The sequence below is a fragment of the Caretta caretta genome, chromosome 10 (assembly GCF_965140235.1).
Source record: "Caretta caretta isolate rCarCar2 chromosome 10, rCarCar1.hap1, whole genome shotgun sequence".
NCBI classification, from domain to species: Eukaryota; Metazoa; Chordata; order Testudines; family Cheloniidae; genus Caretta; species Caretta caretta.
In genome coordinates this window covers 83,728,334-83,746,490 of record NC_134215.1, presented here as the reverse complement: position 1 = coordinate 83,746,490, position 18,157 = coordinate 83,728,334, and positions in this window count along the sequence as shown.

Here is an 18,157-nt window from a genome sequence, read left to right as displayed (position 1 = left end):
ACTATGCTGACAGCTTGTGCCTCACGCTCTCAAAGAAACTGCGGAATCACCTGATCAAGATCCTCTACAGCAAACAGGGAAAGATTAAGAATGAGCTCTCAAAAATGGATACTCTCATAAAGAACCAATCTTCCACACAAACTTCCTCGTGGCTGGATTTTACTAAAACTAGACAAGCCATTTACAACGCACACTTTGCTTCTCTACAAAAGAAAAAAGACACTAAACTTTCTAAACTACTACATGCTACAAGGGGCCACAGCAATGGTTCCCTCACCCCACCTAGCAATATTGTTAACCTATCCAACTATACTCTCAGCCCAGCAGAAGCAGCTGTTCTATCTCGGGGCATCTCCTTCTGCCCCTCCACCCCCACGAACATGATACAGTTCTGTGGTGACCTAGAATCCTATTTTCGACGTCTCCGTCTCAAGGAATATTTCCAAAATACCTCTGAACAACATACTAATCCACAGAGGTCTCCCTGCCAACACTACAGAAAGAGGGATTCTAGATGGACTCCTCCTGAAGGTCGAAACAGCAGACTGGACTTCTACATAGAGTGCTTCCGCCGACGTGCACGGGCTGAAATTGTGGAAAAGCAGCATCACTTGCCCCATAACCTCAGCCATGCGGAACGCAATGCCATCCACAGCCTCAGAAACAACTCTGACATCATAATCAAAAAGGCTGACAAAGGAGGTGCTGTTGTCATCATGAATAGGTCGGAATATGAACAAGAGGCTGCTCGGCAGCTCTCCAACACGAGTTTCTACAAGCCATTACCCTATGATCCCACTGAGAGTTACCAAAAGCAACTACAGCATTTGCTCAAGAAACTTCCTGAAAAAGCACAAGATCAAATCCGCACAGACACACCCCTGGAACCCCGACCTGGGATATTCTATCTACTACCCAAGATCCATAAACCTGGAAATCCTGGGCGCCCCATCATCTCAGGCATTGGCACCCTGACAGCAGGATTGTCTGGCTATGTAGACTCCCTCCTCAGGCCCTACGCTACCAGCACTCCCAGCTACCTTCGAGACACCACTGACTTCCTGAGGAAACTTCAATCCATCGGTGATCTTCCTGATAACACCATCCTGGCTACTATGGATGTAGAAGCCCTCTACACCAACATTCCACACAAAGATGGACTACAGGCCGTCAAGAACACTATCCCCGATAATGTCACGGCTAACCTGGTGGCTGAACTTTGTGACTTTGTCCTTACCCATAACTATTTCACATTTGGGGACAATGTATACCTTCAGATCAGCGGCACTGCTATGGGTACCCGCATGGCCCCACAGTATGCCAACATTTTTATGGCTGATTTAGAACAACGCTTCCTCAGCTCTCGTCCCCTAAAGCCCCTACTCTACTTGCGCTATATTGATGACATCTTCATCATCTGGACCCATGGAAAAGAAGCCCTTGAGGAATTCCACCATGATTTCAACAATTTCCATCCCACCACCAACCTCAGCCTGGTCCAGTCCACACAAGAGATCCACTTCCTGGACACTACAGTGCTAATAAACAATGGCCACATAAACACCACCCTATACCGGAAACCTACTGACCGCTATTCCTACCTGCATGCCTCCAGCTTTCACCCTGACCACACCACACGATCCATCGTCTACAGCCAAGCTCTGCGATACAACCGCATTTGCTCCAACCCCTCAGACAGAGACAAACACCTACAAGATCTCTGTCAAGCTTTCTTACAACTACAATACCCACCTGCAGAAGTAAAGAAACAGATTGATAGAGCCAGAAGAGTTCCCAGAAGTTACCTACTACAGGACAGGCCTAACAAAGAAAATAACAGAACGCCACTAGCGGTCACCTTCAGCCCCCAACTAAAACCCCTCCAACGCATTATTAAGGATCTACAACCTATCCTAAAGGATGACCCAACACTCTCACAAGTCTTGGGAGACAGGCCAGTCCTTGCCTACAGACAGCCCCGCAACCTGAAGCAAATACTCACCAACAACCACATACCACACAACAGAACCACTAACCCAGGAACTTATCCTTGCAACAAAGCCCGTTGCCAATTGTGCCCACATATCTATTCAGGGGACACCATCACAGGGCCTAATAACATCAGCCACACTATCAGAGGCTCGTTCACCTGCACATCCACCAATGTGATATATGCCATCATGTGCCAGCAATGCCCCTCTGCCATGTACATTGGTCAAACTGGACAGTCTCTACATAAAAGAATAAATGGACACAAATCAGATGTCAAGAATTATAACATTCATAAACCAGTCGGAGAACACTTCAATCTCTCTGGTCACGCAATCACAGACATGAAGGTCGCTATCTTAAAACAAAAAAACTTCAAATCCAGACTCCAGCGAGAAACTGCTGAATTGGAATTCATTTGCAAATTGGATACTATTAATTTAGGCTTAAATAGAGACTGGGAGTGGCTAAGTCATTATGCAAGGTAGCCTGTTTCCTCTTGTTTTTTCCTACCCCCCCCCCCCCCAGATGTTCTGGTTTAACTTGGATTTAAACCTGGAGAGTGGTCAGTTTAGATGAGCTATTACCAGCAGGAGAGTGAGTTTGTGTGTGTATGGGGGTGGGGGGGATGTGAGAAAACCTTGATCTATGCAGGAAATAGCCCGACTTGATTATGTAAAGAGTTGTCACTTTGGATGGGCTAGCACCAGCAGGAGAGTGAATTTGTGTGGGGGGGTGGAGGGTGAGAAAACCTGGATTTGTGCTGGAAATGGCCCACCTGTTGATCACTTTAGATAAGCTATTACCAGCAGGACAGTGGGGTGGGAGGAGGTATTGTTTCATGATTTCTGTGTGTATATAAAGTCTGCTGCAGTTTCCACGGTAAACATCTGATGAAGTGAGCTGTGGCTCACGAAAGCTCATGCTCAAATAAATTGGTTAGTCTCTAAGGTGCCACAAGTACTCCTTTTCTTTTTGCGAATACAGACTAACACGGCTGTTCCTCTGAAACCTGTCAATTAAATCAGGTTTTGTAGTTTAAAAGCCATTACAAATTGTCAGTTATGGAACAAGACACTACCAAACACCAATGTTCCACATTTTGATCATGTGTCACACATTTTGACTGCTGGTATCACACATTGTCAGGATTAAAGGCTGAGACTGAAGCTGCTTTCACTCTCCAGTGTGACTTTTCTATAAGGAGAAAATACTTTGGGTCTGAAGGGTTTAAAAACATTTCTTGCATATTTTAAAAGATTTAAATGTTTGCAATCAAGTGGAAAAAAGGGAAAAGAAATCCTTCCTCTCTCATCTCATGGACTTGACCTTGTCTGGATAAGGGAGAACTCACATCTCCGCAAGTCCTGAGCATAAGCAAAACAGCTGACATTACAAGGGATGCAGCAATTGCACCTGCATAACTGAGGACAGGATGGTGTCCTCAGACCTTTAACAAAAACACTTACACAATAACAATCTAACGGAAACAGCTAATGAACAACACAGCTTTTCACCTGAGAAACTCAAAGCACTCACAGGGTCTGATTCTCATTTATACTAGTCCCCCTTTACACCACTTTGACAGCATAAAAGAGCCTTTATGTGGGTGTAAAAGTACTTTGTACTCACTTTGTGGCCTTTTTCCACTAAGTGCCATACTCACAGGCTCCACTTTTCTCCTGTCCTAGAGGCTTTGGCCTCCCCAGTCTGGCACTGCAGGTACTTCTGTAATGAAGTAGGTCTGGAGTGATATTCCTGTCTTCTGCTGTGCTCAAGAGAACCAGCAGAATGCTTTACGTGACCCCGTTAATGGGGGAAGGAACGCTGATGTCCAGGGTAGGGAGGAATAATATGTCTACATAGCAATCCACAGCACCAAGTCTCAGAGGCCAGGCCAACTGGCTGAGGCTCACGCTACAGGGCTAAAAATAGCCACGAAGATGTTCCCCCTTGGACTGAAGCATCTATGCTGCTATTTGTAGCCCCCTAGCATTGGCCTGGGTCTGTCAACCCAGGCTCCGAGACTTGCTGCCATGGGTTTTGGTTCTGCTGTGTAGACGTACCCAAAAGATTCCACAGTAGGAGCTCCGGCCAAATGGCAGTTGAAGGAAAACAGGGGACAGGGGGTGTACACCAAGGAAACGTGAAGTGAGGCAGAGGGGAGGAGGAGAATGGGGTAAAGGGAAGGAAAACAGAGGAAATAAAGGCTGGAAAGGACAAGAAAACAGCTGTTGGAGTGTAATAGGGCACATCACTTCCCGCATGTCCCCTCAAGACCTGGTGTGGCTCTGTAGAAGCCTTTTTCAGTTTCAGTTTCTCTCAGAACTCTTTAATAGGCTCCCCACAGGCAAACACCATCCCTGCCCGGGGCTGGTTTAACGACAGACTGTTGAAAACAATGTCCAAAGTCCCAAAATAAAGTCCATCACTCCAACCCCAAAGTTCCTACTCAGCTCCAGCATCTTCAGCCAGTCCTGGAGCGCATCTCCTCTCTCGGCCTGCTCTCCCGCAGCAGCCACTCCCAGCCCTTTCTAGCTAAAGCCCAGCCTTCTTCAGCTCTCTCTCAGGCCACCCCTATACTGCGTGTGTACGCACACCTGCGCTAGCTCAAGAACAACGAGCAGCGTCGCTGTAGGAGCACGGGCAGTGGCAGCTCGGCTGAGAACATACCCAGTGGTTTCAGGCATCTTTGTTCTCGGCATGACTCAGCCATGCCTCTGCTGCCATTACCCACCCAATGCAGCTATGCTGCTCTTCACACTCGCGCTCACTCAACTGGAGAGTGTGAGGACGCCGGGTCACACCCCGAGCTCGTAGTGTAAACGGAGCCTCACAGGTCAACAGGTAAACACCTTCTGCTGTTCCCCTGGCTACTCAGAGTCTCCTGCAGGAGCCTTCTGCTCTCTGCAGCCTCTGTGACAGCGTCCTCCAGCAGCACCCTTACCTCCCTGGGCTGAGCAAAGATCAGTGGATAGTCACCCTCCTCTGCTGGTGTTTCCCCTTTGTAAGGCTCAGGTGCCTGCCCCTAAACCCTTTGGGGCAGCAAGTAATGAGCCACTGGACCTGCTCTCTTTTAAAGGGGCCAGTCAGCATGTGACAAGGAGCATAAGCATTTTAAGAGCCTGGCATTGCAGAGAGTCCCAGGTCTGTTGACTATTGATGGCTAGCATCAGAGGACCTCTGAGCTGCAACAGGAGACTAGTTCTCAAATAAACTGTTCCCTTGGCACAAGGTAACAGAGAGAAAGTCAGGAATGAACAGAATATGACAATGAAATGTGAGTGCATACAGTTGTTTAGCAAGAAGTCTATTTGGCATTAGACTGAATTTTACTGGACTGTAAGTTTAGTTGAAGTTTCTGTAAGTATCAGTTTAAACAATATTTAGTTATCAAGTTTCTGAAAATACAAATCTTAAATTGAATTTTGGTAAGTAGCAATTAAGATCCAAGTTTAGATACTAGCTCTTGAAGACAAGTAAGGTAATAAAACTTACGTAGCCCGTAGTTACTTCTTTAAAAATAGCTCTGGGGAGATCATAGAATCATCATAGAAGATTAGGGTTGGAAAAGACCTCATGGGGTCATCTAGTCCAACCCCCTGCTCAAAGTGGGACCAACCCCAACTAAATCATCCCAGCCAGGGGTTTGTCAAGCCGGGCCTTAAAAACCTCTAAGGATGGAGATTCCACCACCTCCCTAAGTTACCCATTCCAGTGCTTCATCACCCTCCTAGTGAAATAGTGTTTCCTAATATCCAATCTAAACCTCCCCCACTGCAGCTTGAGACCATTACTCCTTGTCCTGTCCTCTGCCACCACTGAGAACAGCCGAGCTCCAGCCTCTTTGGAACCCCCCTTCAGGTAGTTGAAGGCTGCTATCAAATCTGCCCTTGTGCTTCTCTTCTGCAGACTAAATTAAGCCCAGTTCCCTCAGCCTCTCCTCGTAAATCATGTGCCCCAGCCCCCTAATAATTTTCGTTGTCCTCCGCTGGACTCTCTCCAATTTGTCCACATCCTTTCTGTAGTGGGGGGCCCAAAACAGGATGCAATACTCCAGATGTGGCCTCCTCAGTGCTGAATAGAGGGGAATAATCTCTTCCCTCAATCTGCTGGCAATGATCCTACTAATGCAGCCCAATATGCCATTAGCCTTCTTGGCAACAAGGGCATACTGCTGACTCATATCCAGCTTCTCGTCCACTGTAATCCCCAGGTCCTTTTCTGCAGAACTGCCGCTTCGCCGGTCGGTCCTCAGCCTGTAGCAGTGCATGGGATTCTTCCGTCCTAAGTGCAGGACTCTGCACTCGTCCTTGTTGAACTTCATCAGATTTCTTTTGGCCCAATCCTCTAATTTGTCTAGATGGGGTGGTCCAGTAGACAGGACTCTGGACTGGATTTCCACAAACCTACTCTGAAACCTGTCACAAACCTCACTTCTCTATTTCTGGGTCTGCTATTAGCTTGCTCAATGACCTTGTCAGGTCACTTACATCGCTCTGGACCTTAATTTCCCCAAGAAGGCTAATGCTAATTTTCTTTTGACATTTACAAAGTGCTATATAAGAGCTAAATGCCATTAAAAAGAGTGAATCATAGAATCATAAAATAACAGAGTTGGAAGGGACCTCTGGAGGCCATCTAGTCCAACCCTCTGCCCAGAGCAGGATCAATCCCAACTAAATCATCCCAGCCAGGGCTTTGTCAAGCCTGACCTTAAAAACTTCTAAGGAAGGGGATTCTACCACCTCCCTAGGTAACGCATTCCAGTGTTTCACCACCCTCTTAGTGAAAAAGTTTTTCCTAATATCCAACCTAAATCTCCCCCACTGCAACTTGAGACCATTACTCCTTGTCCTGTCATCTGCTATCACTGAGAATAGTCTAGATCCATCCTCTTTGGATCCACCTTTCAGGTAGTTATAAGCAGCTATCAAATCCCCTCTCATTCTTCTCTTCCGTAGACTAAACAATCCCAGTTCCCTCAGCCTCTCCTCATAAGTCATGTGTTCCAGACCCCTAATCATTTTTGTTGCCCTTCGCTGGACTCTCTCCAATTTCTCCACATCCTTCTTGTAGTGTGGGGCCCAAAACTGGACACAGTATTCCAGATGAGGCCTCACCAATGTCGAATAGAGGGGAATGATCACGTCCCTCAATCTGCTGGCAATGCCCCTACTTATACACTCCAAAATGCCATTGGCCTTCTTGGCAACAAGGGCACACTGTTGACTCATATCCAGCTTCTCATCCACTGTCACCCCAGGTCCTTCTCTGCAGAACTGCTGCCTAGCCATTCGGTCCCTAGTCTGTAGCGGTGCATTGGGTTCTTCCGTCCTAAGTGCAGGACTCTGCACTTGTCCTTGTTGAACCTCATCAGATTTCTTTTGGCCCAATCCTCCAGTTTGTCTAGGTCCCTCTGTATCCTATCCCTACCCTCCAGCGTATCTACCACTCCTCCCAGTTTAGTGTCATCCGCAAACTTGCTGAGGGTGCAATCAACACCATCCTCCAGATCATTAATGAAGATATTGAACAAAACCAGCCCCAGGACCGACCCTTGGGGCACTCTGCTAGATACCGGCTGCCAACTAGATATGGAGCCATTGATCACTACCTGTTGAGCCCGACAATCTAGCCAACTTTCTACCCATCTTGTAGTGCATCCATCCAGCCCATACTTCTTTAACTTGCTGACAAGAATACTGTGGGAGACCGTGTCAAAAGCTTTGCTAAAGTCGAGGAATAACACGTGGACCTATTCGAAGTGAATAGAAGGAGAAGCTGAACCACAGAGACATTCTGCATTAACCCACCTATTCCAATTCACACTTGTTACCCAAACTGGGTAATCTGACGCTGAAAATTAGCAGGGTCAATAGAAATATATCTGCTATCCACGGGTAAGTGAGCGCACACACATCCAGAAGAATCTAATCAAAAGAGTAACCATTTACAAAAATGTTAATGCCCTAGGAGTAATTTTATGGTCTGCTGTGCTTTTGATATGCATTAGTAACTATAATGTTGCTGGAAGTTACTCTTGAAGAGGAAAATATACGAATTCACGTACAGCTTCGCTGAGGAATTCTTCAGTCACTGCATATGCACGGCTCCACAGAGAGATTAACAGTGTCAGGCAGAACTACTGCCAAATGCATGCCAAGCATGACTGAATATGAAAGGTCCATAGTCTTCCCACCCTGCTCATCTCAGAGCATCCTATAGAACCCAGGTACTGGAGGTGGACTATCAGTGATATGTAGCATTTACTGTATTTCAATCTGTGATCACTCAGGAATACAAATACAACAGACTCTGATAATACAACACTGACAGATTTTACACCTGTATAAGTCAGGAAGCTGAAAATTATGGTTCCAACAGAACTATAACTGGGACACATTACACATCCATATGAACACAGGTAAGCCATTGCCATATTCCGTAATACAAAACACTGTATGTATCCATCATACCTTGGAACTCCCTGACCTTTTGCTTCTAAAATTTCAAGTATAATGTTGCATTTTATATAATTTATTTTGCATTGAATGTTTACAGTCTATATATCTATAACAACACAACTATTAATCTGCGATGCCTCTGGAGTCATTGCTCTAGACACAGTACTAATCACTATATAAATGCAAAAGCCTGTTTTTATATAGAGCCTCAGCCCGGTCCTCCTTTTTGCACTTACAGATGAGGACATGTGCAGATCTCACTGCCTGGTTGACAAGTGCAATCAGATATTTAGATTTACATCTGCAAAAAGGAAAGCTGGATTGTAAAAATCAGACCCAAAGTATAACAAATGTTTGGCAGTCTCAAGAACTGCACATATAATACTTTTATGGAACAATTCATCAATGAATTGCATACCAACTATCAGAGCATCTAATCAGATTTACTCAGGAACAAAGTGTAAAATATAAAATAAGTATGTTTAACATTGCACTTGTTGCCCTCGGGCACTGGAATTATTCCATCATTCTGTACATGGGGTGTAACAAAAACATCATCAGATTCTGATGAAAACAGATTGCTCTAGCTCAAGGGCATAAAATACAGCATGTTTTGATGGTATTTAAAATGTGAAAATAGAGCTAAATAACTTCCCAAGGTCAGCTGATTCTGGTCTTCTAGCCATTTTTAACAACACGTTGTGTTCTATTTGTGTCTGTTTCAGATTTATAAAATATGCAATACTCAACACTGTGGTCCACTTTTACACACTTTGCATATGTAAATAAAGTTAGATATGTAAAGTATACGTACATTTATGGTAGTGAAAGTCTATTTGTGTCTCTAGAGCCTGAGCCCTGTGTCTTTCTGCATGCTTCTCTCTGGCTCTGGGAGCATACAGGCATCTATGACCTACGCAGGGAGTCTTTCCTTCTATGGAGTGTATATGCTAATAGATATGTTCCTTTTCTGCACTTAACCCTTGGTCTGGGGACATGCCATTAAGCAATCATAAAAAGAGCCATCCTGCTAGAATTGGAGATTGCAAGTCTTGGTCAGTGACAGTACAAGTGTCTTCATAATGCTGTCAGTGGTCTGCAGCTCTGACCAGAGGAACCTCTTCTGGAGCCAGAGACAAAATGTGAAAAAAGAGCAGTTGTGAAACTGACAAGAATGTCAATTTCACTGCTGGTAGGCTCCCTGCTGTGAAATTGAGTCTCCAGGCTGCCAGTTCCTGGCAGTGGGGAGGACTCCAGCTGACAGCTAACAGCAGCTGACAGCTAACAGGTGCCTACAGAGACACTGCATCACCCTAACTATATCAACGTAAGCATTACTCCTCTTGTGGAGGTGGAGTTATTAATTTGATGTCGTGGGCCATTTACATGGATGGGAGCACCATTGTAATGCAGACACTGACTAACTCTCTAGTGTGGACCAGGCCTTAAGGTACAACATGGGCAGAACAGTAGAAAGGACTAAGGGTATGTCTACACTACAAAATTAGGTCGAATTTATAGAAGTCATTATTTTGGAAATTGTTTTTATATAGTCGAGTGTGCGTGTCCCCACACAAAATGCTCTAAGTGCATTAAGTGCATTCACTAGGCGGAGTGCTTCCACAGTACCGAGGCTAGAGTCGACTTCCGGAGCGTTGCACTGTGGGTACCTATCCCACAGTTCCCGCAGTCTCCGCTGCCCATTGGAATTCTGGGTTGAGATCCCAATGCCTGATGGGGCAAAAAACATTGTCGCAGGTGGTTCTGGGTACATGTTGTCAGGCCCTCCCTCCCTCTGTGAAAGCAACGGCAGACAATTGTTTGCACCTTTTTTCCTGAGTTACCTGTGCAGACGCCATACCACGGCAAGCATGGAGCCCACTCAGCTCACTGTCACCGTATGTCTCCTGGGTGCTGGCAGACGCGGTACTGCATTGCTACACAGCAGCAGCAACCCATTGCCTTGTGGCAGCAGATGGTACAATAGGCCTGAAAACCATCCTCATCGTGTCCAAGGTGCTCCTGGCAGCCTCGGTAAGGTCAGTCAGGAGCGCCTGGGCAGACATGTGCGCAGGGACTAAATTAGGAGTAACTCGACCAGGTCATTCTCTTTAGCCCTGCAGGCAGTCCTATTGTACCATCTTATGGTGAGCAGGCAGGAGATGTGGATGGCTAGCAGTCCTATTGCACCATCTTCTGCTGGGCAGGCAGGAGAGGAGGATGGCTAGCAGTCCTATTGCGCCGTCTGCTGCCAGCCAAAGATGTAAAAGATAGATGGAGTGGATCAAAACAAGAAATAGACCAGATTTGTTTTGTATTCATTTACTCCCCCCTCCCTAAAATCAACAGCTGACAATCATTTTGGTGAGGTCTGTCAGGGGCACCTTGAAAACTTTAATGGAGATTCAGTCCTGCCTGAAATACCAGAGGGAAGGATAGCTTAGTGGGTTGAGCATTGGCCTGCTAACCCCAGAGGTTTGAGTTCAATCCTTGAGGGGGCCATTCTGTATGACAGTTGTTTTTGTTTCTCCTTGATGTAAAGCCATCCCCTTTGTTGATTTTAATTCCCTGTAAGCCAACCCTGCAAGCTATGTCATCAGTCGCCCCTCCCTCCGTCAGAGCAATGGCAGACAATCGTTCCAAGCCTTTTTTCTGTGCAGACGCCATATCACGGCAAGCATGCAGCCGGCTCAGATCACTTTGGCAATTAGCAAAAAGAAAAGGAGTACTTGTGGCACCTTAGAGACTAACCAATTTATTTGAGCATGAGCTTTCGTGAGGTGAGCTGTAGCTCACGAAAGCTCATGCTCAAATAAATTGGTTAGTCTCTAAGGTGCCACAAGTACTCCTTTTCTTTTTGCGAATACAGACTAACACGGCTGTTCCTCTGAAATTTGGCAATTAGGAGCACATTAAACACCACGCGCATTATCCAGCAGTATATACAGCACCAGAACCTGGCAAAATGAAACCGGGCGAGTAGGCCATGTCAGCGCGGTGACGAGAGTGATGAGGACATGGACACAGGCTTCTCTCAAAGCACGGGCCCTGGCAATGCGGGCATCATGGTGCTAATGGGGCAGGTTCATGCAGTGGAATGCTGATTCTGGGCCCGGGAAACAAGCACAGACTAGTGGGACCGCATAGTGTTGCAGGTCTGGGACGATTCCCAGTGGCTGCGAAACTTTCGCATGCGTAAGGGCACTTTCATGGAACTTTGTGACTTGCTTTCCCCTGCCCTGAAGCGCATGAATACCAAGATGAGAGCAGCCCCCACAGTTGAGAAGCGAGTGGCAATAGTCCGGTGGAAGCTTGCAATGCCAGACAGCTACCGATCAGTCGGGAATCAATTTGGAGTGGGCAAATCTACTGTGGGGGCTGCTGTGATGCAAGTAGCCAACACAATCAAAGATCTGCTGATATCAAGGGTAGTAACCCTGGGAAATGTGCAGGTAACAGTGGATGGCTTTGCTGCAATGGGATTCCCTAACTGTGGTGGGGCCATAGACGGAACCCATATCTCTATCTTGGCATCGGAGCACCAAGCCGGTGAGTACATAAACCGCAAGGGGCACTTTTCAATAGTGCTGCAAGTACTGGTGGATCACAAGGGACATTTCACCAACATCAACGTGGGATGGCCAGGAAAGGTACATGACGCTCGCATCTTCAGGAACTCTGGTCTGTTTCAAAAGCTGCAGGAAGGGACTTTATTCCCAGACCAGAAAATAACTGTTGGGGATGTTGAAATGCCTACATGTATCCTTGGGGACCCAGCCTACCCCTTAATGCCATGGCTCATGAAGCCGTACACAGGCAGCCTGGACAGTAGTCAGGAGCTGTTCAACTACAGGCTGAGCAAGTGCAGAATGGTGGTAGAATGTGCATTTGGACGTTTAAAAGTGCACTGGCGCAGTTTACTGACTCGCTTAGACCTCAGCGAAACCAATATTCCCACTGTTATTACTGCTTGCTGTGTGCTCCACAATATCTGTGAGAGTAAGGGGGAGACGTTTATGGAGGGGTGGGATGTTGAGGCAAATCGTCTGGCCACTGGTTATGCGCAGCCAGATACCAGGACGGTTAGAAGAGCACAGGAGGGTGCGGTGCACATCAGAGAAGCTTTGAAAACCAGTTTTGTGACTGGCCAGGCTACGGTGTGAAAGTTCCGTTTGTTTCTCCTTGATGAAACCCCCCGCCCCTTGGTTGACTCTACTTCCCTGTAAGCTACCCATCCTCCTCTCCTCCCTTTGATCACCACTTGCAGAGGCAATAAGGTCATTGTTGCTTCACATTCATGCATTCTTTATTAATTCATCACACAAATTGCGGGATAACTGCCAAGGTAGCCCGGGAAGGGTGGTGGAGGAGAGAAGCACTGGGAGGGGTGGTAGAGGAGGGAAGGACAAGGCCACACAGCACTTTAAAAGTTTAAAACTTTAAAACTTATTGAATGCCAGCCTTCTGTTGCTTGGGCAATCCTCTGGGGTGGAGTGGCTGGGTGGCCGGAGGCCCCCCACCGCGTTCTTGGGCGTCTGGGTGAGGAGGCTATGGAACTTGGGGAGGAGGACAGTTGGTTACACAGGGGCTGTAGTGGTGGTCTGTGCTCCAGCTGCCTTTCCTGCAGCTCAACCATACGCTGGAGCATATTAGTTTGATCCTCCAGCAGCCTCAGCATTGAATCCTGCCTCCTCTCATCACACTGCCGCCACCTTTCAGCTTCAGCCCTCTCTTCACCACTTACTCTCTTCAGCCCGCCACCTCTCCTCCCAGTCATTTTGTGCTTTCCTGCACTCTGACATTGTCTGCCTCCACGCATTCGTCTGTGCTCTGTCAGTGTGGGAGGACAGCATGAGCTCAGAGAACATTTCATTGCGAGTGCGTTTTTTTCGCCTTCTAATCTTCACTAGTTTCTGGGAAGGAGAAGATCCTGTGATCCTTGAAACACATGCAGCTGGTGGAGAAAAAAAAAAGGGGCACTGGTATTTAAGACAGATTTTATAGAACAATGGGTAGACTCTTTCACGGTAAACCTTACTATTAACATTACATACATAGCACATGTGCTTTCGTTCCAAGGTCGCATTTTACCTCCCCCCACCAAGTGGCTAGCCCCTCCCTCCTCCCTGTGGCTAACAGCAGGAATGTTTCTGTTCAGCCACAGGCAAACAGCGCAGCAGGAACGGGCACCTCTGAATGTCCCCTTAAGAAAAGCACCCTATTTCAACCAGGTGACCATGAATGATATCACTCTCCTGAGGATAACACAGAGAGATAAAGAACGGATGTTGTTTGAACGCAGGCAAACATACACTGCAATGCTTTGTTCTACAATGATTCCCAAATACATGCTACTGGCCTGGAGTGGTAAAGTGTCCTACCATGAATAAGGCTGCCCTCCCCAGAAACCTTTTGCAAAGGCTTTGGGAGTGCATCCAGGAGAGCCGCAAATGCCAGGGCAAATTAATCCTTTCACATGCTTGCTTTTAAACCATGTATAGTATTTTAAAAGGTACACTCACCGGAGGTCCCTTCTCCGCCTGGCGGGTCCGGGAGGCAGCCTTGGGTGGGTTCGGGGGGTACTGGCTCCAGGTCCAGGGTGAGAAACAGTTCCTGGCTGTCAGGAAAACTGGTTTTTCCACTTGCTTGCTGTGAGCTGTCTACAACTTCATCATCCTCATCATCTTCCTCGTCCCCAAAACCTGCTTCCGTGTTGCCTCCATCTCCATTGAAGGAGTCAAACACCATGGCTGGGGTAGTGGTGACTGAACCCCCTAAAATGGCATGCAGCTCATCATAGAAGCGGCATGTTTGGGGCTCTGACCCGGAGCGGCCGTTTGCCTCTCTGGTTTTCTGGTAGGCTTGCCTCAGCTCCTTAAGTTTCACGCGGCACTGCTTTGGGTCCCCGTTATGGCCTCTGTCCTTCATGCCCTGGGAGATTTTGACAAATGTTTTGGCATTTCGAAAACTGGAACGTAGTTCTGATAGCACGGATTCCTCTCCGCATACAGCGATCAGATCCTGTACCTCCCGTTCGGTCCATGCTGGAGCTCTTTTGCGATTCTGGGACTCCATCATGGTCACCTCTGCTGATGAGCTCTGCACTCACCTGCAGCTTGCCATGCTGGCCAAACAGGAAATTGAAATGCAAAAGTTCACGGGCCTTTTCCTGTACCTGGCCAGTGGATCTGAGTTGAGAGTGCTGTCCAGAGCAGTCACAATGGAGCACTGTGGGATAGCTCCCGGAGGCCAATACCGTTTAATTGCATCCACAGTACTCCAAATTCGACCCAGCAAGGCCAATTTCAGCGCTAATCCCCTTGCCGGGGGTGGAATAAGAAAATCGATTTTAAGAGCCCTTTAAGTCAAAAAAAAAAGGGTTTCGTTGTGTGAATGGGTGCAGGGTTAAATCGATTTAACGCTGCTAAATTCGACCTCAACTCCTAGTGTAGACCAGGGCTAAGACAATAGGCTCACCTGGAACTTTCACTTGCATATAAGTTTCATTGTGTCTTATATTCACGCTCATAACTCATGGGGCACTAGCTATGCAACAATATGTGCCGGAACTAAAGGTATGGGGGGTGCTGATGGTGGATGGATACATTTGACTTCTCTGGATGATGCTACTATGATAGTCACTTACCCAACACTGAATTAATTGTTTGTGCCATCAGAAGCCATATGCCAGAGACCCCAGTCATGCCCTCACAGGTCAGAACTTTTTCTAACTAATCCAGTCAACACAGAAGCAGAGATTCACACCATTAAGAGTTGACTGTAGCAATAACCATGGTGATTGGTTGGTTTTATAGCCTCAGCAATAGAGGACCAAAGAGGATCAGGTTGAGTTTCCCGCCCCCCACTCACCTTTTCTGTAGACATTTGCCATCCCATGCAATTATTATCATTTCATGATGAATGGTACTTTGGAAATATTGGTCAGGTCAGTAGCCGGAGCTCCCGTCAGTAATCCTTGCCCAAATCCCTCTTAACAAATCTACATTCTGCAGAATCCTCCAATGGCTGCTGCCTGGTACCTTCTCTCCAACCCCAGACTGTCTCCCTCAACACGGAGCCCGTCCCTGGGGGATCTTGCATGAAGGAGCTTCCCCAGCATCTAAGTTTGGAAGGAACATGCTGCAGAGGAATGGCTTCCTTTTCCCACTGATTGGGCCCATTTTTCTCCACACTGAAGTGCATAAAGTAGGGCACCACGTGGCCTGTCATCAGCAGTAAAACAACAGTGTATTGTCGCCACTGAGATCAACGTAAATCAACACAAATAATTATACAGAATATCATGCCTATTGAATGGCCAGACTAAAAGCTGATTTGGAGGGGAGTACTATAATTTAAAACCAAGAGGAAGGTCCCTCACCAACATTTCCACTGGCAGGTAAACAAACTGCTCTGCAAACACAGGATGAAATGATGCTGAAGCTCAGACTCAGTATATAGTGCAAGACGGATGCTCCTGAATTTGAGAAGTCTTAAAAAACTTTCAACAGAATCTGTTAGAGAACTGCAGGGAGCCTGGGGGAAATGCTGCTCTTCATCTTAAAGAGTGAAGTTTAACTGAAACCAGCTTGTGTAAGGGATCTCCCAAAACAGGGCATGTCTGTGACATAACAGCACAGTTCTAGTGTATTGCTCAGCCCTGGGCCCTGCACAGTCCCTTCACACCCGAGAAAGTGGAAGTTGTCCCCCGTAATCACACATATTGGTGTCTTACATCCTGATCCTGGAGGTGCTGAACACCTGCTGCAACTCCCACTGAAGGCAATTCTGAGGATGTGAGGAAGGGTTCAAGCTTGCAAGTGAAAGGGAATGAACCCAGGATGAATTAAAGGCACAGTACCGTGTGCATGCAAGAAACACTTCCAAATGAGCAGCTATGTCTTATAATGCCTTCTTTGGAAAAAAACGTAGATCATTATAACACAAACAGGCTTAAGCTGCTGTATTAAAACCATTCCATTCAGACCCCTCAGGACCAGATTTCCAGCTAGCCAATCAGATTATTCCCTCAGTTCTGCCCTGGGGATATGGTACAATTTCTATGATCTGATCCTCACTTTATCCAAAATAGGGTCACGTCCCTGACGTCCGTTGCTTTCACTGAAGACGCTCTCAACTACGTGAATGTATTAAGTGCCTCCCATGACATTTGAATAATCAAGGTCACACTGTACATATAGCCTTTGACAATCTTCAGTTTGCTATCCATCTTTATGTGCTGAGTGCTTTTATGCACAAGGGAAATGTGTATGTTTTGAGACATAATATGCTGCTAAATAGCAGGGTTTCCATTATTTTAATCCAAGTTGTTCAGGAGTAACTGAATTTTCCAAGTGTTAGTTGAACCCAATTAACTGATATAATACATGACGGCAGCTTTCCTGAAGGAAGAGAAACATCTTATATTCTGCTTATGTCTGGCTACCAAGGTGATTTTTTAAAAGTTTAATTTAATTAACTTTTTGAGAATGAGAATCTGTTGAAGGAGTGTCATTGACAAGGGCTGCCCGCTGCTGACATACTCTAGTACTCTGGGAAAAAAATCTTAAGGAACACTTGGAAAAACACAATCTCATTCAGGAGAGTACATGTGGACTTCAGGAGGGTAGGTCTTCCTTTCCTAATCTCTCGGAATTCTTTAAAAATATTGTGGCAAGATAGGGGAATCGTTAAATGTAAATTTTCAGAAAGCATTTGCTAAACTTCGACATCAGAGATTAATGGCTAAGGTAAAGAGATGTTATTAGTGTGTATCTAAGGTTGTAGAAAAAATGTTTATCATATCATTTCTCAAATAATACATTAAGTGATCATATAGGTAGGGACTGTAGGTAATGCATAACTTCAAGGGTTTCAAAAAAGGAATCCTACAAAAAGTAGAAACATTGTCAAATTGCTAAGAGGAAGTAAAAAAGAATAGCACAAGCATGTATGAACAAAATCAGAAAGGGCTCAGGCAAAAAATGAGTTACACCTACCAAGGGTGTAAAGGCAATAAGAAGAGGTTATTTTAATATATTAGGAGCAAGAAAAAAGACAAAGGAAAGTGTAGGTCCTCTGCTTAGTGAGGAAGGAAAGCTAATATCTGATGACATCAAGAGAAAGTTGAGTTAATGCTTATTTCACTTCAGTCTTCATTAAAAATGTTAATTATGACCAGATATTCAACACTATATCAACGAGGGGTAAGGAGTGCAAGCCAAAATAGAGATAGAACATATTGAACAATATTTAGGTAAGTTAGATGTATACAAGTCAGCAGGACATGACAAAATTCATCCTAGGGTACTTAAGGAACTAGCTGAAGCAATTTTGGGATCGTTAGCAATTATCTTTGAGAACTACTGAAGAATGGGTGAGGTCCCAGAAGACTGGAGAAGGACAAACATAGCACCTATCTCTAAAAAGGGGAACAAAGAGGATCCAGGAGTTATAGACCAGCCAGCCTAACATAGGGCATGGCTACACTTGCAGATGTAGAGCGCTTTGAGTTAAACCCGCCTTTGGAGAGCGCAGTAGGGAAAGTGCTGCAGTCTTTCCACACTGACAGGAACAAGCGCAGTGGCGTGGTCACATTTGCAGCACTTGCAGTGGCATTGGGAGTGGTGCATTATGGGCAGCTATCCCACAGAGCACCTCTTCCCATTCTGGCACTGTGGCTTGTGGGAAGGGGGCAGGGA